We start from the raw sequence: 27,953 nt of genomic DNA, 5'->3' as shown, positions 1-27,953 counted from the left end.
CTTCTTTGGGCGGGGAGGCCGCGGATTGCATTATCTTTGATGTTACCCTGGTATGACGGTGGGATTGGACTACCCAGCATTAGGAGATACTACTGGGCTTCCCAACTGGCCCCCATTAATCACGCGATCTATGGCTCCCCAGCTGACCCCGGGTTCGCAATTGATCGAGCTCAGTTGCCGGGGGGCGAGTATATCCGGGTATTGTATGCCAAGCGAGGTAGGTTCCCACTGATGGGTCCCGTGCTGGCTTCGACGCGGGCGTGGCATGATGCCAACCGTGCCCTCCAATGGGAGGGTAGGATAACTATGGTGACCCCACTATGGAACTCCGAAGCTCTGGGCAGCTTGTGGAAGTCGAAGGGTTTCGGTCGTTGGGACCTAATAGGTATCTCCCAGATTAGAGACATATGGGGCAAGAAGGGTATATTGACCTTTGAGGAATTGCAGGCCAAACATCATTTGAATGAGAGTGAGCGATTCCGATATCTGCAAATCAAACATGCCCTGGCGGCAGCTGTCACTCGTGATGTGATGCCACCGGAGGCCTCCCCACTGGAAGATCGACTCCTGGATGGGTATCTCCCCACCAGAGCGATCTCTCTGGTCTATAAAAAGTTGGTCAACCACACAGAAAATCCCCTGGTGAGAGTCCGTGAGCAATGGGTGGCAGATGATTTGATTTTGGATGATGAGAATTGGGTGGAAGCTGTGTCATCCCCTCGAGAAGTGGCGATCCCGATGAGACTTCGGTTGGTGCAACTTAAGATTCTCCACCGGTCCTACACCACGGGCCCGGGGTTGTGCCGAATGGGGCTCGCCTCAAACGCAAACTGTCAACGGGGTTGTGGTATGTCAGGTACCTTCATGCACATTCTGTGGGAATGCCCTGAAATCCAGAAATACTGGACCAAGATCCATGAGAAAATGAGTGAGGTGTGGGGTGTACAGGTTCCATTGGAGGCACACCGTTGTTTGCTGAATGTATGGGAGCCTTCCGATCTTTCGACTCATGGCAGGCTCTGGGTAACACTTGCCTGTATGGTTGCCAAGCGAAACATTGCACAACTTTGGGGGGCTGGTCGAGCACCCTGGATTCGGAAATGGATGGATGACCTTGATTGGTGCATGTTTCGAGAGAGAGCTGTGTACGTGGCCAGAGGGAGACCCCGTAAATGGGGAAAGATATGGGATGCCTGGAATGTATACCAAGGAGATATTTGCACACCACCAGAGCCCGAGTCAGTACATGAAGACACTGAGGCACCTTGAACCCAACTGTGATACTCCTACATGATACTGTACCGCTGGAACGCTGATTAGCCGAAACTGTATTGCAGATGTCGGTTGCATGATGGTCTTGTTTGTTGTAATTGTCTATTATTTTCAATAAAAAACAATAAAAAAAAAACATTATCTTACTAAATTACCATTAAAAAATAATAAACATAAACAATCAAGCACACTACAATCAATTACACACTAATTAACACTTTCAAACAATATAGCCTTATAGCCCGCCGTAGCGGGCTATACCGGCTATTAAAGGCCCGCTGAATCGTTAAAGGCCCGAGCCGAAGGTGAGGGACTTTAACGAGACAGCAGGACTTTAATAGCCGGTATAGCCCTGCTACGAAGGGCTATAAGGCTATTAGAACATTCTGCCACTAGAGGGCAGAATGTTCTAACAAATTAAACAAAGGGTTCTCGAAGCCCGAGGGGATATAAATCCACTCGAGCTTCAAGAAGCCTTTGAAGAACATTGGAATGTTGCTCTGCGGGCCTTTACCGGCCCATAGAAGCAGGGAACACTCCATTGTCTGCAATGGAGATCTCAACATTCCAATGTTCTAATATTACAAACAACATTTTCTGCATCAACTTTTTCAACTACAACATTAAAAGCTACGCTAAAAAGACTGTTTTTACCTATGATATTTCTGTTGACTATATTTTTGATATCCCGAACTTCTTAGCACAATATTTTAGTATCATGATCTTTTTTCGAGATATTTTGTCCAAACACCCATCTGCCATAAGCCTTAGCTTATCCAGAGCTGACACAATCGTTAGTTTGGTTCTACGTCCTTTTACGGAAACCCATTTGTGCAGGATGTAAAAAGTTATTTGAAGACACATACCTAGATAGTTGCTGGAACACCGCCCTTTCCAGTATTTTACGACAGAATGGTAATTGCAATACTTGTCTATATTTTGCGAATACCTCTAGATCCAACCCTGCCTTTTTTAATCAAGGAAAGACTGAGGCTATATGCGGAACACCTTCCGTCAGAGATGAGTTTACAGTTGCTGTAACCCAGCTTAGATCGGTTATTGGATGGCTTTTATATAGCTTAGCTGGTAATGGGGAAGCCTGAGAACTTGAGGGTCTACATTATTTCAGTAGTAGAGTTTGATTTGATTTGATTTGATTATTCGATTCATAGAGCGCAACGAATGCCCGGAGGCGTCTTGGCGCTAAGGACTCAGGGAGAGAGAAACTAGAGTGAGATGAACTAGGTATCAGTTTGGAACAGCCAAGTTTTAACTTTTTTCCGAAATGCTGGAAGATCCAAGCTGTTTTTGATTGTGAGCGGAAGACGATTCCAAAACTTGGCGGCTCCCAACAGGAAGCTCCTTCCTCCCCATCTAACCTGCTTAAACCTGGGCAGTTGCAGACGTCTATGATGTGCAGATCTGAGATTCCTGGACGGTGCATAGTATTTTATACGTGAGGTTAGGTAAGCAGGACCCCTTCCATGAAGTGCCTTGAATGTGATACAAAGAGTTTTAAAAACAATCCTCTTCTTGACCGGGAGCCAATGCAGTGCTCCCAACTGTTGAGAAACTGATTCATGTTTAGGAATGTTCAGTATTAATCTGGCTGTTGCATTCTGTAGGCGTTGCATCTTTTTAAGGAATTGGGTTTGGATCCCCACGTACAGTGCATTACCATAATCTAGTCTGGAAAACGCCAGCGCAGTCACCAACGTCTTTACTGCCTCCAAAGGCATAAAGGGGCGCACCTTCGAATAATTTTAAGGATTGACCAGAAGCTGGAAATGAGGCCATTAATTTGACTGTCGAAGGTCAACCTACAGTCAAACGTGACCCCAAGATGTTTTGCCTTAGAGACCGGTATTGGGCAGTCCCCCCAAAACTACAGGCCACCACCTCCGAGACCAAGTCAATAGATTAGCACCCAAGAGTAGAACTTCGGTCTTAGTGCCGTTCAGTTTAAGGCAATTGGATTGCATCCAAGCTTTGACATGGGTCATGCAGCTGTTAAAGCGATCTGCCACCTCGTCTTCAGAAGGAGATCATTGTTAGTATTATGGTCAAACTCCTCAAACATGAAGTTTTTTGCATTATTTGTTGCAGCCTCTATAGTTTGAGTCCCCACCAGTACCAAAAATGTTTCAACGTTCTCTATTTTTTAGCAGAAATAATCAGCTATCTGGTAACATTTCTCCTTTGAGCCAGGGGCGTTGGAGACACTACATTTCTGGGGGTGACAGAGCCAGCTTCAGGGATCCAATACCAATAGTCTGATGTCTTCATACCGCTGGCGCAGATAAACCGGTACAATCACAGAAATTTTTTAATGAAATAGTGATATTCAAATAAGCTGTTTTTATATAATGTTTAGATGCAGTTTTATCTAACACAACCTAATATAGGATAGCTCAGGGAGTCAAGGTATCTGCTGCTAAAGGCCAAAAGCAACCAGGAGGTCACGGTTTGAATCTCTGCAGGATTTTTTATTCATCCTTCCAAGGTTCATAAGATGAGTGCTTCTTGGTTGGCATAATATTAGCCCCTGTTATTTTCTCTTCTATAAGGCCATGAGAACATGGCTGGAAGAACTTCTTAAGCATAGACATGACTCTATTGTTTTTAAATTGCAATTTTATGTAGCGGGAATTCGACCCAAAGGTATTGGAGCGCTTTACATGAGCACGAGTTACATTACACAAGATCACCTTCCTTTTTTTTGTTTTAGGCACAAGAAGATTAAGCCATTTGCCCAGAATCACAGGATGTTGAGCCAATATCAAGACTAGAACCTGGCTGGTTCTCCAGTTTAAAAGTAGGCGTCTCTGGCAACAATGCCACATCCTCTCCCTTAGATAAACTACAACAAAATGTATTTTGAGAAGCAGGTAGCTCTCCTAACTGGATTTATGGTCAGAAGAATACATCTAACTCGCCTGACTGCATTCTGATAATCTAAATGTATTGTGTCAAAGTGCTGTGAAGTGTTTGAAATACTTGTTGGATACTAAACAAAACACACACTAAGGGCCCGATTCCAATCTGGTAAAATTACCGTCCGTACGATTCGTATCCGGAGCCATCCCCGTACGACTCGTACACACGCCGTACGACCCGACGAGTACGATCCAGACCGGGGTATCAGGACGCGAGTCGTACGGTCCACGTCAGGTAAGAGCTATTCGTACGGAGAAGCGCACAATCACATACACACCATACGGCGCGTACCCCCCATGATCGCAGGGGTACGGCGTGTACCCCTGCAATCATGGGGGGTACGCGCCGTATACACAGCGTACATGGGGTACGCGCCGTATACCCTGCGAGCATGGGGTACGGTGCGTACCCCATGTACGCTGGGTATATGGCACGTACCCCCCATGATCGCAGGGGTGCGCGCCGTACCCCTGGGATCATGGGGGTACGCGCCGTACAAGGGGGGCCATACCGTACCTGTTTCAGGGTGAACTCTGTTTTTATGACTGTTTTCAGCTACCGTAGAAAAAGGGTTGTACTGTGCGTACCCGACACGAATCGTACTTGCCGGGTCGTATAAACCAGCCGCGAACCGTAGAGAAGACGCGTACAGCGGGTTCCGAGTGAGACTCGTACGGGGATTTGATTTGTACGGTCTCTGTACGATTCGTACGGAGTCCAGCTCCTGGTACGAATCGTACTTCTTCGTACGTACGGGCGACGTTGCAGGGTACGATTTGTATGGGAAAAACACTCCGAACGGCTATTCTGAGCGCTTTTTACCGGATCCGAATCGGCCCCTAAATATGCCTCAAAGCAGAGAGGCAACAGTGGTAGAGAGAGAACTCTCAAAACGTGTCTGAGCCTTACCCAGAGCTGGGAGCCTTGAAACCCATATATGTGTTCCTTTCTATGGTCTTTTTTCTCACGGACTGGGGTAATCAGAGAAGGCAGCACCTCATTTTGCTCACAAATCTTCTACAAATGAAGGGGACTGTCAGGTCTGTGCCTCAGGAAGTGGAGCAGTTGGGAAAAGAGGGGCAGTGTTTAATGTCACTATGAGGTGGGTTGGGAGAGAGTGAGGTTGTTTGGGCCCCTCTGCTTGTTCCTTTTTAAGGTTGCGTAGGGGCTCTACCTGGGCATGTATCGATAGAAAATGCATGTGCCTTGCTGGGGCTGCTTAAGTGCAGTGGAAGGCCCTGGGAAGGTGTAGGGTACAAAATGTCTGGTTTTCTCTGGTTCTGCCGAAATAAGGGGGCAAGAAGCCCTTTGTAGTCACATCTCTGACCCTGTCCACATTGTACTCAGGATCACAGTTGCCATCATTTTTGTGTGCATGCAAATGCATCGCTGTCCCTGTGGTGAAGGGGTGTTTCATGACAGCAGCCTCATTGTGTGACACACAAGGCAGTCATAAGTGGAGGCAGGGTTGGACTGGGACAGAAAACAGGCCCAGGCACCAAAATAAAAAAAGCCCCTGTAGCAAATCAGGTAGCTAAAAAAGTGTACCACATTTGCAAATCGGAGCAGGACTTACACATTGCATTGGTTGTTTTGCAAGTTATGGCCGATGCCACTGGAATAATGCAGCAAGGGAGGACCAAATTATGTGACAGAGTTCAGTATATTATGTGGCAAGAAAAAACGAATCATGCAGTGTAATGTGGCACATTTTGTAATAATATTACTCCATTATTTTTCCATTTTGTAATTCTGTTAGGACATTGGTGGCCCCTCATTAGTGCCAGTTTAATACCCAATTACAGCAATAAACAACAGAAAGGTGACCAGTTATTTTTTGCAAAGGGCCTTCCACTGGGAGGCAACACGTGTGCGTGTTAGTAACTTTTAAACTGTTTGCGCTACAAACAAATTTGTTTTCGTTAAAATCGAAAGATTATGCAGCAGATGATGGATTATGTGGCAAATGTGGCAAATACATCATTATTTGAAAATGCTGCGGCTGCACAATTGCGTAGTTCCAATGGCCCTCAGTATGGCACACCGCATGCATGTGCACTTGCTACAAGCAACGTTTGTGGTGATATCAGGGAAATCAACAACAAAAACCAGCCCAACAGCCTATAAAACTGTCCCACAAACAGTCAAAAAACAGCTGAAACCTGACCTGTGGACCAGCCTTTATAGCACTGCTAGGTTGCCCTACAGGTCAATCTGACCCTGCAAACACATTACAGCAGAAAGCACTTAAACCAGAGTGATTTCTTAACTATTAACTGCAGGCCCTAAACACTTTCAAATTCACTTGTTTGGTTTAAAAGAGATTTTTTTTTCTCCAAAAAGGAGTACATGATCAAACATTTTATCTGTTTGATGAATACAGAATGCTTTCTTAGGCATCTTTGTTGGACTAAAGTAACCGAAAGACTAGACTACAGTAGCACTAAGGCACAGCAAACACATTGCTCAGGGCATCTGTTGTCAATTCACTTCCGTTAAGTGGCAAATCTGCAATAAGCAAGCAAGGAACAGGCTTGCTTTCCCACTTATTTCTGTATTTGATGTGGGTTGCATAAAAAAGATGCTTCCCCTGACCACAGTGAATGTGGGGGTGGCCACACACTTCAGGGATCAAAGAGCTCCTTCTATAGCCCCCAGCACTTCCCTTTGACAGGGGGCTGTGAACTCTCCTACTCAGAAGCTGTTGCAGAGGCCTCCTGCTGAGCCCCTTAGCCCAGGGTAGGAGGAGGAGCACCACATGCGGTGCCTGCACCGGCTGATGATTGTCATTCTATATAGACTGCCAATGCCAGACAATAGTTTGTGCTAGAAGGGGACAGTGGCATAACAAAACGTGAGGGGGTGCAAGACATGTTGACGAGGCCCCTCACACTCACAGTAGAAGGGGCTGAGGGGGCCCCCTCCAGTATGGGTAAGCCTGGGAGGCCACCCCATACTGCCCCAAAACAGACTGCATCTGGATTCAGGAATTTGTCCTTAGGCACCAGCGAATAATCCATCTTCTAAATCTGACGCTGACTGAAGGTAGGCTAGCAGGTCAAAAGCAGGAACGTCATAGGTAGTGTTTTAATGCCCCAATGGCCCTGTGAACAGTGGAAATGCACAGGAGATTTTTTTGACCCCTGCGTCCCCCACATTTCCTACACCCATGCTTTGGGCATGTATCTAGCTCTTGTTCAGGGGGGTTTCGTAGCGTCTTAATCACTGAACAATCAATCAATCAATCAATTAGGGAATTTGTATAGCACGCTACTCACCCGTTAGGGTCTCAAGGCGCTGGGGGGTGGTTGCTACTGCTCGAACAGCCAGGTCTTGAGTTGCTTTCTGAAGGCAAGATGGTCCTGTGTCAGCCGGAGGTGGGTGGGGAGGGAGTTCCATGTCTTGGCTGCCAGGTAGGAGAAGGATCTTCCTCCGGCGGTCGCTTTGCGGACACTTGGGACGGTGGCAAGGGCGAGGCTGGCGGAGGGGAGCTGGCGGGTTGGTGTGTAGAAAGTGAGGCGGTTGTTGAGGTACCTGGGTCCCGCATCGTGGAGAGAGAGCCTTGTGTGCGTGGGTGAGGAGTCGGAATGTGATTCTCTTGCTGACGGGGAGCCAGTGCAGATTCTTCAGATGGGCGGAGATGTGGCTGTGGCGGGGGACGTCCAGGATGAGTCTTGCCGAGGCGTTCTGTATGCGCTGTAGTCTATTCTGGAGCTTAACTGTGGTTCCGGCGTAGAGGGTGTTTCCGTAGTCTAGGCGACTGGTGACGAGGGCCTGGGTGACCGTCTTCCTGGTTGCGGTGGGGATCCATCGGAAGATTTTACGGAGCATGCGCAGGGTGTTGAAGCAGGATGATGAGACGGCGTTGACTTGCTTGGTCATCATGAGGGAGGAGTCCAGGATGAAGCCCAGGTTGCGTGCGTGGTCTGTGGGTTTGGGGGTGGTGCCCAGGGCAGGTGGCCACCAGGAGTCGTTCCAGGCCAAGGGGGGTGGTCCCAAGATGAGGACTTCCGTCTTGTCTGAATTCAGTGTCAGGCGGCTGAGCTTCATCCATTCCGCGACGTCCTTCATTCCTTCCTGGAGGCTAGCTCTGGCGGTGTCCGGGTCGTTGGTGAGGGAGAGGATCAGCTGTGTGTCATCGGCGTAGGAGATGTTGTTGAGGTTGTGTTTGTGTGCGATGGCCGCGAGGGGGCTCATGTAGACGTTGAAGAGGGTGGGGCTGAGCGAGGATCCTTGTGGGAAGCCGCAGATGACTTCGGTAGCTGCGGACCGGAACGGCGGGAGGCGGACTCTCTGGGTTCAACCGGCGAGGAACGAGATGATCTATTCCAAGGCCGCACCTTGGATTCCGATGTCGCTGAGGCGTCGTATCAGGATGCGGTGGCATACCGTGTCGAAGGCTGCTGAGAGATCCAGGAGGATGAGTGCGGTGGTTTCCCCGTTGTCAAGCATAGACCTGATGTCAGGGGCGGCTCTAGGCTCATGGTGGCCCTGGGCAGGGAGCGAAGGTAGGGGGCCCCAGAAGAGGGGGTCCGGGCGGGGCAGAGCACGGAGGCCAGTGAAGAGAGGGGGTCAGGGTGTTTGGAAGTGGAATAGAGCCGGAGGCTGCCAAATCTATGCCAGGGCCCCACAACGCAAATATGTATCCATCCTCAGAGGATTATTATATTAGGATATATATTGGCATGGTGGCCCCTGGGTTTTGGTGGCCCTGTGCAGGTGCACAGCTTGCACATGCCTAAGGCTGCCCCTGCTGATGTCGTCGGTGGCTGCGATGAGGGCGGTCTCGGTGCTGTGGTATGCTCTGAATCCGGACTGTGACGGGTCGAGAGATCCGTTAGTCTCAAGGAAGGCGGAGAGTTGTTGGTTGACAGTCTTCTCGATGACTTTGGCGGGAAACGGGAGGAGCGAGATGGGTCGAAAGTTCTTGAGGTCCGTGGGGTCCGCGGTGGGTTATTTCAGGAGGGCGCTGAGTTCGGCGTGCTTCCAGCTCTCCGGGAAAGTGGCTGATACGAAGGAGCTGTTGATGACATCGCGGAGTTGGGGTGCGATGATGGAGTCGGCTTTATTAAAGATGTGGTGTGAGCATGGGCCGGTGGGGGAGCCGGAGTGGATGGTGCTCATCGTGCGGGCGGTGTCTTCGGTGCTGACTGGGTTCCAGGTGCAGAGGGTGGCGGTTGGGTGCGCTGGTTCGATGGTCGGGTGGTTGGTCTGTGCGCCGAAGCTGTTGTGTATGTCGACGATCTTGCGGTGAAAGAACGAGGCGAGTGAGTCGCAGAGGTTTTGCGATGGTGTGATGTCGTTGTTGCAGGCGCTGGGGTTGGAGAGCTCTTTAACTATGCTGAAGAGTTCCTTGCTGTTGTGGGTGTTGTTGTCCAGGCGCTGTTTGTACGTAGTTCTCTTGGTGGTGCGGATCAGTTGGTGGTGCTTGCGGGTGGCGTTCTTGAGGGCTGTCATGTTCTCTGTTGTTTGGTCCTGGCGGCAGGTTTTCTCCAGGGAGCGGCAGGTTTTCTTAGAGTTTATGAGGTCGTCTGTGAACCATGAGGCTTTCTTGCTGTGGGGTCTGCTGGGTGGTTTCTTCAGTATTGCGAGTTCGTCGGTGCCATTGTGCGAGGTTGCGGGCTGCTTCGTTGAGGTCCGTCGTGATGGTGGGAGGGTTCTGGCTGAGGGAGGTGGTGAGTTGATAGGCGGTGATTTTGCTCCAGCTTCTGCGGGGGGCCTGTTGTGGGTGGTGGTGGGTCGTAGTTTTCTTGAAGGAGAAGTGGACGCAGCTGTGGTCTGTCCAGTGGAGTCCGGTGGAGTGGCTGAAGGAGATGTGCCTGCTGGAGGAGAAGACGGGGTCAAGCGTGTGGCCGGCGTTGTGGGTGGGGGTGTTCACCAGTTGCTTGAGTCCGAGGTTGTCCAGCAGCGTGGTGGTGTTGCTGTCATTGTTGTTCTCCAGGTGGAAGTTGAGGTCTCCTAGGAGGATGTAGTCTGGGGAGGTGAGGGCGTGCGGGCTTACGAAGTCTGCGATGGTTTGGCTGAATTGAGTGCGTGGTCCCGGGGGTCTGTAGATTAGGGTGCCTCTGAGGGTGGTCCTGGGGTCAGTGTGTATCTGGAAGTGTAGGTGTTCGGCGGCTGTGAGGGTCTCTTCCGGGTTGGTCGTGATGCGGATGGTGTTTCTGTGGACGATAGCGATGCCCCCTCCTGTTTGGTTGACGCGGTCCCTCCGGGTGATCTTGTATCGGTCCGGGATGGCTATGCCAATGTCGGGGGCTGAGGAGGCGTTCATCTAGGTTTCTGTGAGGAAGGCGACGTCCGGTGCTGTTGTGTCTAGGAGGTTCCAGAGTTCGACTCCATGCCTGTGGTCGGAGCGGGTGTTGAGCAGGATGCACTTGAGGTGATTCTTGCTGGTGGTATGCTTGGTGGGTGCTGGCCCGGGGTGGATGCGAGTGAAATTGAAATCTTGGCAGGTGAAGGGTCCGTGGGTGCGCTTCGGGTTGGGCAGGTAGCAGGCGGGGTTCCGGCCGGTGTTGAGTGCGCGGAGGTTGACGGCGTCGTATGTTCGTCGGGTGCGTTGGCATCGTCGGGATCCAGGGTTCCTGGCGCTGGGTGCGGTCCAGGGGCAGACGGGCGCAGACGGGCTTGCCTTTGGCGCGCCGTTGGCGCACAATCGGGGCGCCCGCTGCGCTTGAATGCTGCGCATACGTGCGGACTCTGCCATAAATGGAGAGTGGGAGGGAGGAGGGAGGGAGGAGCAGCTGGGAGGCGGAAGCGGGATGGCGAATGGGAAGGGGAGAGGGTCCAGAGGAGAGAGGGGGCGGGCCGCAGGGGAGCAGCGGCAGGGAGCGGGGAGCGGGGTGTAACGGCGGGAAAGCGGGAAACGGCAAAAAAACAGAAAATCACTCTATCAGGGTCACAACACGGGGGAAAGAAACAGCAATCAGGGGTACCACATGAGCGGAGAACAACACTGCTGGCACAGAGAAGGAACAGAAAAAAACGGAGCCACAGGGGTCACGGCCTCAGGGTGGTGGCGAGCAGGCAGTGGGAGCAGGGAGACCGGGTACAATCAGGAGGAGACACGCGGCGGGTGGAGCGACCGTCTCTGACGAGGTCAGGTCAGGTCTCTGACAGAGGGCTCTGACAGATTTTGTGTCTATAGAATCTTCTCTGAATAAAATGTTGCTTTAGTAGCTTTAGTTGATTTGATTACCTTCTTGTATACTCTATTAGCATTACCAATTTCTATTTTGTTTCCAGGGCCATATCCATATCTCCATTTCTGTTCAAGGAATGTAAGGGGTCCATTAGGATGTCGGGCGGTGGCACCACTGCAGTGCTGGCGGTGTGGAAAAACTTATTTTTCCGCCCACGAGCAGCAGAACACATGTCCGCCATATTAGTATTGCCAAACAAAGGCCAATTCCCGTCTGCCGCAGAGCGACGCGCACCACCATCAAAGTGCGCCCGCCACCGCGGCGGTGGGAGCCAATGGAGACTCACCGCCGTGCGGAATGACGTCTGCCCCGCTCCACAAATTAGGATGCCCCAAACAAGCAGACGCACTGCAACGGAGACACCGCCCAACCAGAGACGGTGGAAGCTCGACAGCGGAGCACGAAACCAGAGTCCCGGTCCACACCACCCGGTCACGACTGCCATTGACCCAGCTCTACACGTGTTCCCTGTGCTGTACCTGCTACATCACTATCAACTCATGGCCTGCCGCGGACGCCGCTGCAGTTACACAACTACAGAAATACAACACACAACACATGGGCTGACACAGGGTCCAAATCCACAACAGACACCCTGCTGGGGACAGGAACACATCCACAAGGGCACCCACACATGATCCACCTCCCACCAAGTCACCCCTCTGCATCCTGGACATACATCTACTGCGATCTTGCAGCATAGTCCCGGTCACGCCAACGCAGCGGTGAACACAAGGGAATAAATGCGCACAATGCAGAAGGCAGGGCGAGTCCAAGGCATGGGCAGGGAACAAAGACCTCAGGGACACACCTCCTCCCACCACACATTAGCACACCCCATGAAGGCACATGCCATGTGCCCATCCTGTGCACACCCATGCACAGCAACAAGCCAGATCAATCCACACCCTGCACCACACACCAAACAACCAGGGGGACAGCCACTGCAGGAGTGGCTCACAGGAACACACAACACACAGCACAGTAGCACAGGGCCAGGGAAACACACGCACCACAACACCACCACACACATGGAAACAAACATGAGTACAAGCACCAAATGAACACATACAAGGAACAAACATACAAATAAACACACAGCCTGCATAGTCACACATACATACCACAGACTGACACACAGACACCCAAAATGCCCACAGCAATGGAGCACAACAAATCCGCAAGCCAAAGTGGGATGTACACAAATGGAAGGCCATTGAGACACACAAGAAGCATGTGCACATCACATGTAAGACTAGGAACACAGAACACCCCCCTCAGACCATCAAACCACACATGGCTGGTAGAGTCAGTGAAGTCAAACCACAGGCACCACAGTGCAACAACACAGGGAGACAGCAAGGCATACCAGGTAAAGGCACAAGGAAGAAAGGAAGGCCTGGAGGTCAAACTGGGAACAGCCACACGTCAATACAACCAACTCACAGGAGTACACCAGCAGCACAACACACAGGGCCCATTGACATACTCCATGACTGCCAAACACCAGGAGGTATGTACACACATACCCCCCTCACACCAGCAGCACACAACACCAGTGCCATACACACTGAAGGCTGCCAATACTTGCCAGTCCATACACACACAAAAAAATTACACACCCTGGGTGTAGCCACAAACATCACACACAGGGATGCCACAGCAAATGTCTGCATAAAAACATCACACAAACACATAACCCAACTGAAACACACACAGAACCACAACAAACACAGACATACCCTGTCAGCCAAACTGTGGCAAGGCAGTGGGAGCACAGACACAACAGGAGTGCACAACTTCAATACTCAGGAACAATGCACACACAACATACCACAAATCATACAAGAAGTGCACCATCACAGAACAAAACAGCCACTTCAAACCAACTACAGATGCACAGGCACAAAAAGAGAACAAGCACTGCAGGACATCATTGATGCACATCAGGCAATGGCAAGGCCACATACGCACAGCACTGTAAGCACAACAAACAGTGTGTGCACAACAAGCATACCAGTCACACACAGACATGAGTGACACAACACCAACCCATACAACACAAATCAGCACAGCACAAACACAACAGCACATCCAGGAAATGAAGCAACAACACAGCCAACACACATACATCCAACACAACCACAACAGATGCACAGATCTGGGACAAAAAGGTGGAATCAACTTGAACAGAGCCCTGGGCAGCACACACAGGTGAACAGCAGATGATCAACCATGACTGCCAAACAGCACCACAAGAACACCACAAATGAATAATTAGGGAAAGAACCTGAGTGGTACATAGCCCCAGCCCAACAAAATGCACCACACAGCACAATGTCACAAATGAAGTGATGAGGAGGCACACACACACACAAGCCAAGGTGATAGCCGACATCTAAGTGAAGTGTACTGCACGTCATTAGTGGACATGGCAGGAATGCACAAAACACAATCACAGGAAGTCCAGGCCCACAAAGAGTAGGCATAAGAAGCACACATAGGGGATGACATTACAACACACACACCATGCCATACAGGAGGATAAAAGGCACCATGTGCCTGCAACGTATGAGAAACTCAAACACAAACAGTATCAAGACACATGGATGACCAAACAAACACAAGACTGATGTGCCAGTCACGCATTCTGCACACACACAAGTGACTAAAACAACAAGTAGGAGTCAGCAGAACAGCATGGACACACCAACACACTGCACACCTCATGACTACCCAAGAGCACACATCTCATGTAGGCCATGGGACCAGGATGATGGGCCATCACAAGATGAACATATACCTACACAGCTGGGCACACATAAAGGAATAACACACATACATGATGACATTGCCCAGTCTGCATGCAAACCTGTGCACAGAGTCACACTCTGTGCACAGAGTCACACTCTGTGCACTATGTGCTGGCAGTGTCCCCCAACCTGACATGTGAACAATGTAGCAAACAATTGAAAACCTTGAAAATGAGAACTGCATCACAGGTTAAACTGACACTACATATGCCACAAGTATCAGTGTCAGAAAGAACTGAAGTCCCTGTCACCCATGTGAAAAAAGAGTAGCCGAGCAAAGACCGTGGCAATGTTGAAGTGCCACATAGAGCATGGGGCACAGCCAAACATATGCACACACCAAAATAACTTTATTCAGTAAGGACACTGACAAAACAGAAAACAGGAGTAACTCTCTTTATTCACATGTTGCATAGATAGGCACCAACAGTAGAGAGGAGCAAGGGACAAAATGCAGAGCATGTCCATGAGAAGCTGCACAGGCAAGGTCAAAACAGCAAGGCCAGTGGCCAGTTCAGGGAGCAGAGTGAGTACATGAGAATCAGCACATGCAAGGGCAAAACAGCAAGGCCAGTGGCCAGTCCAGGGTGCAGAGTGAGTACATGAGAATCTGCACAGGCAAGGGCAAAACAGCAAGTCCAGTGTCCAGTCCAGGGTGCAGAGTGAGTACATGAGAATCTGCACAGGCAAGGCAAAACAGCAAGGCCAGTGGCCAGTCCAGGGTGCAGAGTGAGTACATGAGAATCTGCACAGGCAAGGGCCAAACAGCAAGGCCAGTGGCCAGTCCAGGGTGCAGAGTGAGTACATGAGAATCTGCACAGGCAAGGGCAAAACAGCAAGTCCAGTGTCCAGTCCAGGGTGCAGAGTGAGTACATGAGAATCTGCACAGGCAAGGCAAAACAGCAAGGCCAGTGGCCAGTCCAGGGTGCAGAGTGAGTACATGAGAATCTGCACAGGCAAGGGCAAAACAGCAAGGCCAGTGGCCAGTTCAGGGAGCAGAGTGAGTACATGAGAATCAGCACATGCAAGGGCAAAACAGCAAGGCTAGTGGCCAGTCCAGGGTGCAGAGTGAGTACATGAGAATCTGCACAGGCAAGGCAAAACAGCAAGGCCAGTGTCCAGTCCAGGGTGCAGAGTGAGTACATGAGAATCAGCACATGCAAGGGCAAAACAGCAAGGCCAGTGTCCAGTCCAGGGTGCAGAGTGAGTACATGAGAATCTGCACAGGCAAGGGCAAAACAGCAAGGCCAGTGGCCAGTCCAGGGTGCAGAGTGAGTACATGAGAATCTGCACATGCAAGGGCCAAACAGCAAGGCCAGTGGCCAGTCCAGGGTGCAGAGTGAGTACATGAGAATCTGCACAGGTAAGGGCAAAACAGCAAGTCCAGTGTCCAGTCCAGGGTGCAGAGTGAGTACATGAGAATCTGCATAGGCAAGGCAAAACAGCAAGGCCAGTGGCCAGTCCAGGGTGCAGAGTGAGTACATGAGAATCTGCACAGGCAAGGGCAAAACAGCAAGGCCAGTGGCCAGTTCAGGGAGCAGAGTGAGTACATGAGAATCAGCACATGCAAGGGCAAAACAGCAAGGCCAGTGGCCAGTCCAGGGTGCAGAGTGAGTACATGAGAATCTGCACAGGCAAGGGCAAAACAGCAAGGCCAGTGGCCAGTCCAGGGTGCAGAGTGAGTACATGAGAATCTGCACAGGCAAGGGCAAAACAGCAAGGCCAGTGGCCAGTCCAGGGTGCAGAGTGAGTACATGAGAATCTGCACAGGCAAGGGCAAAACAGCAAGGCCAGTGGCCAGTCCAGGGTGCAGAGTGAGTACAGGAGAATCTGCACAGGCAAGGGCAAAACAGCAAGGCCAGTGGCCAGTCCAGGGTGCAGAGTGAGTACATGAGAATCTGCACAGGCAAGGGCCAAACAGCAAGGCCAGTGGCCAGTCCAGGGTGCAGAGTGAGTACATGAGAATCTGCACAGGCAAGGGCAAAACAGCAAGGCCAGTGGCCAGTCCAGGTGCAGAGTGAGTACATGAGAATCAGCACAGGCAAGGCAAAACAGCAAGGCCAGTGGCCAGTCCAGGGTGCAGAGTGAGTACATGAGAATCTGCACAGGCAAGGGCAAAACAGCAAGGCCAGTGGCCAGTTCAGGGTCACAGCATATCCATGAGAATCAGCACAGTCAAGGGCAAAACAGGAAGCCCAGTGGACAGGGCAAAGTGCAGAGTGAGTACATGAGAGGCTGCACAGGGAATAGTCCAACACAGCAGTGAATGACAAGGCCAGTGGTAAGGGCGAAGTGCAGAGTCAGTACACGAGAGGCTACACAGGGAGTGTGTGCGACTGTACCCTTCCATGGGCAGAAATACAGTCAGTGGGGTAACAATGGGCAGTACATGCCCACCTGCGTGAGAGACAGGTGTGTGAGGGGGACTACCACTCACACTTGGCTGCCAGGCGGACTGGGCGCTGGCTGTATGTAGGGGACAGCAGGAGCACTTGACTGGGGAGAGAGAGGCCCAGGTGAGATAGGGCTTGACAAGCTGGAGGGCTGTTTGGACCAGGTGGTGTAGTGGCACGTGGAGGTGGAGTCAAGCAGACCTGTGACACAGTATGGGTGGGAGATGTTTGAGGGGTGCCTTTCCACTCCCCAGCTTCACAGGGTTTGGAATGGGAGTCAAGGTGGTGGGTGAATCTGCCTAGGAGCCCTTCCTAGGTGTAACCTTGCCATGCACCAACTCCTCGGTGGACACAGAAACTGCATGCCTCGGTTTGCGAGATGCTTTAGGGAGAGGAGAGTCCTTAGCTGGGGATGCCTCTGAGGCATGTGAGCCTGAGGTCTGCTTCTTTGCTTTTTGGGCCTTGCTTTTGACTGACGGGCTTTTATCTTTGCATTCTGGGCTGGCTTTGCTCGTCTGTGGGGATGGTGTCTGCGGGCGGACAGCTTGGGTTGTTTTTGCTGTGTGCTCTGTGTGCTGTATCGTGACTGTGATGTATGTGATCCGTGGCCACTATCATCAGACATGGCCACTACCTGGGGGGTGGACAAAGGCCCTGAACAGGAATGGGAGTATGTGCCTGTTAAAGGGCAGAAGGCACTGTGGAGGACAAGCCTGGACAGTTCGGTGCAGCCCACCCACGTCGGAATGTATGCCCTCCATGAAAGCAACCACCTGGGCTAATTTTTGTCATGTCAATGAAGGCATTGAGGAGAGCTGTCTAGCCCACACACAGCTGGCCCAAAAGCTCAACAGACTCAGCACTGACGGGGGGCAGGTGCAGGGGCAGCGGTGCCAGGTGTAAATGAAACTCATCCCCTCTTACTGACACGAACAAGGGCAGCACCAGGGGAAGTGGATCGGAGGATGGGCACTGGCCGCTGTGTGGTAGAAGATGATGCAGAGTCTCAATTCCCTGTGCCCGCAAAAATGGATGCATCCCCGCTGGCATCAGATGATGTGGTACTTTGTGTCTCAGGCAGGGATTCCTCCTGCATACTCCGGTCCCCCTCTGAGGCGCTGGTGATCTCTGTGTCACAGGGCTCCTGTGCAGCTGTAGTGCTAGTCTCACCACCACTTGTGTCCGGCTCCTGTCCCTCCGTGACCACTGGTGAATCTGCATGAGAGAGAGATGCAGGGTTGGGTTAGTGTCATCAATAGAACAAACCAATGCAATCAATGCAGTACAAAAGAGGACCAAATCGACATGTTGCACACCACACTCTGCAATCAAATTGCAGCCACTCACTACATAGACCCCAAAAGTGGATGTAATCCTGATTATCTCTCATGACTGAGCCATGTTATGGCCACACAGCACAACACCCTGACTGTGGCGGAAGCCTACCAGATACACAACTACCTCTGCACACACCTAGGGACATGATGTGGGCACGCCACTTGTTGCCACTGACAGACCTGTATGGAACAGGAGTTAGACAACACAGACAACGATTACAACATGACAGTTCACAATGGCAAATAGCCCATGCCAACCACCATGTTGTACTCTGGGGCCAAAAGACTAGTACACATTGTTGTCAGATGTGTAGGCCTCAACATGCTTGGTGCATGCAATGTACACATAGATGAAGTCACACTCTGATTGGGAACACTGCTGTTCACTCCCAATTCGATTCCCCAGACTACCCCAATGCTGAATAACCATGAAGAGCACAACACAGACGGCAATGGGAATACACAGCAGGGAGGATCACCTTTGTAAGAACAGTTTGTGCAAATGCAAGACACTGGCACCCATCGCTGCAGACACGTACATGACACTGCACTGCACCACTCCACCAACATCACATAGGCCACCGCTGGCACAGGCCCCCGTACACATGCAGCCGCTACAAGCCAAAGTCACCCTCTACAAATATTCACCCCTTCCTTGCTGCTGATGCTCCTTCAGACGTGCATCCAGCTCAGGCTGAGTCACTGCCATGATGCGGCCCGTCAGTGGTGTCATGCTGCACCGTGCCAACCGCCCAGTGCGAGGGAGCAATCCCAAGGTCATTTCTGCCATGTTCTTTTTCAGCCGGTTGATGTCGCCCCACCTCTTGTGGCAGTGGGTGTGCTGTCGGTTAGATACCCCCAGAGCTCGCACCTTTGATGCAATGGCCCTCCACACGCCTTACGCTGGTGTACCTTGAGCTGCAGGCATGGGAGACAAGAGGGAGAAATGATCAGTAACACAGTTTCATGTGCCAACATCTATCAGTAATGTAGCAGAAACCTACCAGCGCTCTGTGAAGTCCCGAGTGCCGACCTTACGTGAAAGGAGCTGACCCGTGTGCACCAGGGAGGAGGCGGAAACCACCAGCAGTTGCGCTGCCACCGCCCGGTCCTTCTCCGCCGCCGCTGCATTTCCACTGCTGCACGGCCGCTGTGTGGGGAGGACCGAGGGGACCTGGGATACTACAACTCCCAAGCTCCCTTGCGGCGCAGTCACTGCCAACGCGCGCCAGGAGGCGCATAAATTAATCGTCAGTGCCGGGGGAGCGGGGAAACCTACCAGCGCTCTGTGAAGTCACGAGTGCCGACCTTACGTTAAAGGAGCTGACGCGTGTGCACCAGGGAGGAGGCGGAAACCACCAGCAGTTGCGCTGCCACCGCCCGGTCCTTCTCCGCCGCCGCTGCATTTCCACTGCTGCACGGCCGCTGTGTGGGGAGGACCGAGGGGACCTGGGATACTACAACTCCCAAGCTCCCTTGCGGCTCAGTCACTGCCAACGCGCGCCAGGAGGCGCATAAATTAATCGTCAGCGCCCGCTTCGCGGGAGCGCGCGGGGCTAAGCCCGAGCAAAGAGCGGGCCCTCTACGGCCCTCATCGGCCAGAAGAGACGGGACTGGGCCAATAATCCTGACCTAAAGTCGTCGAGGTATACATATCTGCCATTTGACTATCTGTAAGCCACCAATGGGTGGGTGGCGTGAATAGATCTTGCTTATTTTATTGTATTCATTGAGCAGGGTTTTCTGTCCTACAAAGGCGGCTGCATCTACTGAGACGGTCATCTCAAGAGATACTCTATAAATAGCATGGAGATGCGTGAGACAAGAAGCAGGGCAGCAGCGGGGGGGAAGAAAGGAACAGGCACCCTAGACGATTTTATTGTAAGAACAAATACATTGATTGACGAGGGGATTTCTTTGATGGAAAGAAGGGTATCCCAGGATCTGGCTTCTGTAAAACGGTCCTCTATGGGCAATTTTGCTAATGTACGGAGCCCTAACAGACGAGAGAATAATATATTACCTATGGACGTGATTAGTACAGCTGTTACTCAAACCCCTAATCCTACTCAGACTCCCCTAGTTCATACCTTACCATCCCCCCAGACATCTACTAGTGTCTTGATACATATAGCAGCCTCACCTAAAGATAAAAATGTTGTGTTACAGGGGGTAAAGGAAGGGGCAATTCCTAAAAAGAGAACAAACCAAAATATGCCTATTAAACCTCGTGGTAAAGATCTATCCAAAGATACAAGTAATGCACTTATTGCTACTGATACTGATATACACGGAGAAGACGGCCTGCCCCCCAACATACTGCCCTTAGCTATTCTAGATGACACCATATTGGATGACTCAATGGCTGATTTAATCTCCAATAGCTCTAGAAATAGTTCCCCAGAGGGAAGCGTTAATACTAGCAGGGGAAAAGAGAGTACAATGCTATATATGCTGGAGACTGTAATGAAAACTTTATTAACCCCACTGACAGAATTTCTCAAGGAGATTGAGAAACAAATTCAAGAATTGAAGAGAGACACACATATGCAGTATGAGACTCTGGCCAAACGGATAGCCGATTCAAGCGCGCCCAAGGCCAAAGCCATAGCAACGACATCTAATAATTCTGGCCCTATGTTGGCAAAGGGTGTCCCAAATAGCACCTCATCAAGTACAACTAATCCTGAAAAAGGTAAACTCCCTAGTAAACAGCTATTAAAAACTCAATCAGTACTTAAAAGCTCAGCCCCACCTGCCAAGGAAGTATCAGCTCCACAAACTCCTGTCCAATTACCTGATAAAGGCCAACCAGCTAAAACTGATGTGCATAGAAGTATAAATTTACCTCCTAGAGCATCACCATATGTTGTGGTTCTAACTGGGGTCCCGGAACTGGGAGCACAATCCACTGAAACCAACGGGGCTCTCGTTAACAAGGTTATCCATTGGCTTAACAATAACTACCCTCTCCCGCCAGCTATTAGCAGCAACATTTTGATGGTAGAAAGGGTACCGTGGATTGGGTATAACAGAAAAAGGGCACAGGGTGACTGTGTGGTGATAACTTTTGAAAATCCCCGCACCGTGGAGTACATCACAACGAGGGCCCCTAGAAACCATGGCCTGTCCATTGTGGCCAGGGCATTACCCTATTTCTACTCTTATGGGGAACATCCGGATAACAGATGGAGCTGGACTAGGGACAGCCGTTATCCAAGGGGCGGAAATGGTGTGGACTATGACAGGAATCAGTATAATACACAATGGGGAGGGGTGAATGAAGATGGGTGGACCGTGGTGAAACGTAGGGAGAGGATTCCTAATTTCTTCCCGCAAAGGCATGATCCAGGATGGTTTGGACATCAGCAATTTCCTCCCCCACTTACTCCATGCTATAATCGTTTTGATTGTCTTGAAATGGTGGATTGACTCCCAGAGGCTGAACAGGTATCTAAGTCACCTATTTCTGTAAGCCTGGGGGAGATTAACTCATCAGGGCATGATGTGTCACATGAAACTCGAGTGGAGCCCATGATAACACAAGGGATGCTGGGTGGCCAAGCAGGGGTTGCTGTAGAGGTGTTGCCTAAAGAAGAATTTTGTAAGGTGGTCTTTTGGAATGTGACAGGCATTAAACAAAAAGTCCTCAATCCATCCTGGGACGATGTAATTACTGGTGTAGCCATTTTAGCCCTACAAGAAACCTGGGCCATTGCACCGATACATTTAAATGGCTACAAAACCTATTTTACTCCTGCGGTGGGGGGTTCATATGGAAGACCTAAGGGAGGATTGATAACGTATATATCTAACTTGTTAGTATATGATAAGATTTCTTTCTCCCCTGGATCCAGTTATTACCAGAAAATAGTGATAGATACAAGGAAGGGTCTTAGGATTGTCTTTTTAAATTTCTATAATAACCTTCAAAGTAGCATGATTAAGGAAGTACTAGTTATATTAACTGAAGATATACAATCTGAAATTGATAAAAAAGGGGTGAAGTAATGATATTATGGGGGGTGACTTTAACTGCTCATTGTGCAAAAAGGGTCAAAAGGGTATATGCGGCCTGATGTTGGAACAGGATATTAATTTAACGCATTTTGAACATACTCTATTTGGAGATTTAGTCAATGAGATGATTTTTAACTATGATTTTGGGTTTACGAATGAGATAGCCCACCACCCAACGTCATTTGCTCCAACTTTTGTGGGTCGGGGGGCCTCGACTATCCTTGATTTTAGCCTCTGTACAAATAGCTCTGCTGGAAGATTGACTAGCTCTAGCTTAATGGACCTAGCACTAAGTGATCACTTCCCACAGGTAGTAGAAATGGAAAACCTATTTGTCTCATCCCAAAATGTATGGTTATACTCTTAAATGGAGTAAAGTGGTCCCGGATGATTTTTTGTCCAAAGTGGTGAATAAGTGTATGAATAGCTTTTTGATCTGCCTGGATGAACACGCAGAGAGTAATGATATTTTAGCTCATTTTAAAATTATTGCTACTACAATTAAGGAGGTTTTATCGGTTACACGTAAACATTGCCTAAAGACTAATAAGAAATGGTTTGATAAGAATTGAACTAAAGCCTTAACCAAGCTTAAACATGCAATTCATCAGAGACCTCGGGATGTAACTCTAATCAGAGAATTAAGGAAGAACTACAACACAGTACTGAAAGACAGGAAGGATCTGATAAAAAGGGAGGCATGGGATGAACTTTGTTCGGCGTCACAATCGAAGGATCAGGCTGCTTTCTGGAGGGTTATAAATACTCTGCTCCTTTATGACAATAAAGCACGCATGGAAATTGCCATTACAGAAGATGAGTGGGTGGCTCATTTTTCCTCCCTCTACATGACTGCTGAATTAGTGCCCGATACAGGTCCTGATTCCATGTTGGTAAATATGGATCTACCAAAAGATTTGGTCGTAACCCTTCCCGAAGTCCTTGCGAGTCTGAAGGCAACTAAGGGGGGTAACCAGATGGCATACCAGCTGACCTTTATAAGGCTAATACTGATTTATGGGGGCCAATGTTGGTCCAGCTATTTAATGTTGCTCTGGCAAAAGGCCTAATCCCTACCTGGTTTACGTCAATCATTGTCCCGATTTTTAAGAAAGGAGATAGGCAGAATTGCACATGTTATAGGCCAATATCTCTATTAGATTCCTCCATAAAAATTCTCGGGAGACTGGTTTTAGTTAAGCTGCAAAGCTGGGCAGAAGAAAATGGGGTGATAAGCGATTTTCAATACGGATTTCAAAGGGGTTTAGGGACTATAGAGCAGGGGTTAAATTAATTTATTTTGCAACAGAAGTATATAAGGGTTAAAAAACAACGCCTATACCTCACTTTTTTATTTTTAGTGTACATAAATGGTCTGGAGCATCGCCTCGTGGAGGAGGGCAGGGATATGCCTATGGTGGGAAGGAGACCTGTCCCTGCACTACTGTATGCGGACGATGCAGTCCTGATGGCACGCACCCCAATGGCACTTCAAACTTTGGTTACATCTTTTAATAGTTTCATGCTTAGCTTGGACCTGAAAATCAATTGCTCCAAGACATTTTCTATGTACTGCGGGACAAGAACAAGCAAGCATTTGAAGCCTATTTTTATAAACTCCAATCCCCTAGAGAAGACCTCTACTTTCCCGTATCTGGGCATTTTGTTTCATGAAAGTGGCTCATGGACTAGTGCAATTAATGCTAGAACCCTGTTGTTTTCTAAAACTGTTATGGCCCTACAGTGTTTTTTTAAAAAGTTGGGGAAAAAACCCATAAGGGAAATTTTAATCATCTACAATGACACTTGTATAGCAGTAGCTATATACGGTTCTGGATTATGGGGTTATTCTAATGTCAGTATGACTCAAACCGTGGAAAATAAGTTTTTACGGCACATCTTGTCCATTCCAGAAAGCACTGCGACTTTTATATGCCATGCTGAATTGGGTTTGGTGTACATTACTGATATAATTAAGATCCAGCCGATTTTCCTTTGGCACAGGGTTTGGACAAGCGATGATTGTGTGGTCAACCGGGCTATCTTAAAGGACGTACTAGTACTTGATAATATTAATAATTTTAAATGGATATGTTATGTTAGAAATTTTCTTGAAGAACTGAGCTGTGTTCAATATTTTGAGGACCCATCATCTATGGTACACATCTCAAGAAGTGGACTAAAAAACTTGTGTATCGACCACCTCATGGATAAAAGACGGTTAGAGGAGGTGAAAAAAAAGACTGTCTTTGCCCACCAGGCGATCATAACTGGAGAGAAACTACAGCCATATTTATCTCTATACATGTCCAATCATGAACGTTTCCTTTTAACCCGGGTTTAGACTCAACATTGTTTTTAGGTTACTATCTTTCCCTGAGATGAATTGTTGGCTGAAAGACCTGTGTCCCTGTCCATGTGATGATATGTCCCCGCAATCCGACATTCACATTTTATTTTTTTGTAAATTTTATACTTATTATCGCAGAAAACTTATCATCCCAATTCTTAAAGATTTAAATGTATATAGATGCCGCCTAGCGTTTTTAGAGTTTCAAAAAATGGAAACTGTTTTTATGGTAGCGTCACTCTCCGAATTCCTTAAATTGGTTTTTAACTGTCGTAAAAAACCCTTCGTATGAATTAATTCTTATGATGTATTTATGTCTTTTAATATGTCTTTTTGCTGTGATTTTAAATAATGGTCATCCTACCCATTGTAAACTGTATTTTACATGCTACTTTCATGGTTATTCTTTGTTTTTAACCGAATAAAGTACTTTTGAACTTGAACTTGAACAGAAATGTAGCAAGACACAAACTCATTACCAAATCTAATATCTGTCCATCCCACCCTGGTCTACATCTGACATGGGCACTCTGCATGGGCTAAGCTGATGTGATTGCATGCATTTGTGAGGGCGTACACAGTCCATGAGCATCTCACTCACATGCAGGATGCCAGCACTGAACCCCCCTATGTGGTTTGCACACATCTCCAGTCTTTTGCATGTCTGGCCACCAGATACATCACATATCGACCTGTGTCTGTGGGTGGACTCACTGTGTGCAAGACTGTGCAGCATTCAATGTCCATGTCCTGTGAATATATCAGTATGTCATGTGTGTGGCATTGAGGGACATGGACTCACAAACAAAATATAGATCAACACAAGTCTGGTCGTGTGCAATTCTACAGGGCTGAGATTGTGTATAGTTGGATTTGACTGTGAAAATACATGCATGCGCATTTGTGAGGAAGAAGTCGGCGATAAACCAGGAAGAGGGAGGCCCGGGATGCCGCATCTCAGGTAAGCCTTTTTAATTACTTTTACCATGCTTTTAATGATTGTAAGAGCATTTAAAAGAGGGCGGGAGGGAGTGGGTGGTGGGCAACTCCGCTCTTCCATGGCGTGTGCTTAGCCTGCCTACTATGCCTACTTCACGGATCGTGAAGTAGGCAACACTACCACACTCCGTGGACGGTGCGGAGTACTATGCCCACGCCTGCTTGGGACAAATACTCATTCCCCCTGGAGACATTATGTTTGTCAGTGTATGATACAACCCCACACCCTCAGGCATATACTACATATGTCCAACTACATGTGTGCTCCCCCTGTCCTACACCTCCGCTTTTGTTGACTTATCACAACATTTGGAGCACCATACAGCCGTGGGTACTGTGTGAGCACCTTTTCCACCAGGACCTCCAGCTCCTCGCTTGTGAATGGACTGGCACAGATCTTCTCTGTCCTTGCCATCCCTGTAGACATGTAACACCTGTGGTGGAATTGGGTGGTGAGGGGTCTCAGACAGCAGTCCCTGGAGGCAGCTGCATGCGGATGAGGGGTCTCAGGCAGCAGTCCCTGGAGGCTGCAGCAGCAGGTGAGGGGTCTCGGGCAGCAGTCCCTGGAGGCAGCATCAGGTGAGGGGTCTCAGGCAGCAGTTCAAGGAGGCAGCAGCAGCAGGTGAGAGGTCTCAGGCAGCAGTCCCTGGAGGCAGCAGCAGCAGGTAAAGGGTCTCTGGTAGCAGTCCCTGGAGGCAGCAGCAGGTGAGGGGTCTCTGGCAGAAGTCTCTGGAGGCAGCAGCAGGTGAGGGGTCTCTGGCAGCAGGCTCTGTGAGCAGTGGAAATGTGATGCTCACTCCCACACATATATAGCCCCCTGGTGTTGTTTCAAAGGTGCCAAGCTGCAACAATTGGTTGTCCAGGTCTGCCTCATTCCAAAGCATCCAATGACCGCCTCCGCGGTGACGGAGCACACCTAACGCGATTTTCAAAATTGCATCATGCCACCGCAATCATCGTTCCCATTGGCTCTAGGGCATGCTCCATGGTGGTGATGCACCAGCGGGGCTCGGTGTGCGCTACCGCGATGGTGCATCTTTCAAAAGCATCGAATGACCGCCTCCGCAGTGGCAGAGCACGCCTACCGCGATTTTCAAAATTGCATCATGCCACCGCAATCATCGTTCCCATTGGCTCTAGGGCATGCTCCATGGCGGTGATGCACCGCCGGGCCCAGGCAGTAGCTACTGCGATTTGTGTGCCATACAATGTGAGGAACCGCGATTTGGGTGGCGGAGCATGCCAACCGCAATTTGGGCATGTCTCCATGCCAATGACCACCACACCTGTGTCAGGGGGGGTGCCGGTGACATACCGCTGGGGCCAGGCGGTAGCTACCGCGATTTGTGTGCCATACAGGCATGAGGCACCGCGATTTGGGTGGTAGAGCATGCCAACCGCCATTTGGGCATGTCTCCATGGCAATGACTACCGCACCTGTGTCAGGGGGGTGCCGGTGACACACCGCCGGGGCCAGGCGGCAGCTACCGCGATTTGGGGGACATGCAATGGCAATGGCCATCAGGCACACTTCAACAATGCACAGTGGCCACATGGTGAAGGGCACATCATCGTGCACACAATGACAATGTTCCATTGACTCCACTGGTGCCTACACATGCCATGGTTGTGTATGTTTGACTTACATTGGTCTGTAGTCCCGAACATGTCACAAATGAATCATATGGTTGATGAGGCAGGACAGTGTGGTAGTGGACTCTACAATGTGTATACATATCAACGTGTTGAGATGCAGTGATGACCTTGGCAAGGCTTGTCTCACTGTATAATGTAGTTACTTGCTTGTGCTTTTCTGTCTGCTCATACACACAATTGTCAGTTCAGCGCCAACTGTGGTCATTGTGTTGTGGATCTGTGCCAAGTTTGAATGATGCATTGAGGTGTGACAGGTACTGCAGCTAAGTATGAGACAGTGTTGTTGATTTGTTACACATTGGCTGGATGCCACGCTCCCAGGCGGGCACATGTGAAATGTGGCCATATCACTATGTACATTCACATTGACCTATGTGGTGTTTGAGGCACTTGTGTATTGTAAATAGAGAGGTGTGCCCTTTGTGTGGCTCAAACACCCACCCATGTAACCTGGTGTGTCACTCAATTATCAAGTCAGTCTTTGTTTTGTCGGTATCATCCAGATCATGATATGCTGTGGCCATTCCATGATGGACTTCATTGACATGTGTCCACTTTCATCTCAACTAGAAGGAGGCCAAATCTGATTTGTCCCTTGACACTGCTGGAGGACATGGAGGACATGGCGATCATTCGCAAATTCCGTCTAGATAGGGCCACCCTCAAGACCCTTTGTGATATGTTGGAGCCCCACCTGCAGCCTCGCCGGACATATCCAACAGCTTTCACCCCAACTTATAAAGTGATGGCAGCCCTCCATTTTTTTGCCACTGGATCGTTCCAGGAGACAGTGGCCAGCGCTGGTGGGATGTCTCAACTGATATTCAGCATGTTCTGTCCACCATGATGATATACAAGGACCGATATATCCATTTCCCCAGGTGTGCTGAATTGCCAGCTGTGAAGGGAGACTTCTATTCCTTTGGGCACATCCCCCATGTTGTTGGTGCCATAGATTGCATACATATCAGTCTTGT

This window comes from Lissotriton vulgaris, chromosome 6, assembly GCF_964263255.1.
Source record: "Lissotriton vulgaris chromosome 6, aLisVul1.2, whole genome shotgun sequence".
In the NCBI taxonomy this organism is placed as follows: Eukaryota; Metazoa; Chordata; class Amphibia; order Caudata; family Salamandridae; genus Lissotriton; species Lissotriton vulgaris.
The sequence above is the reverse complement of the archived record's forward strand: the minus strand, read 5'-3'. Positions refer to the sequence as shown.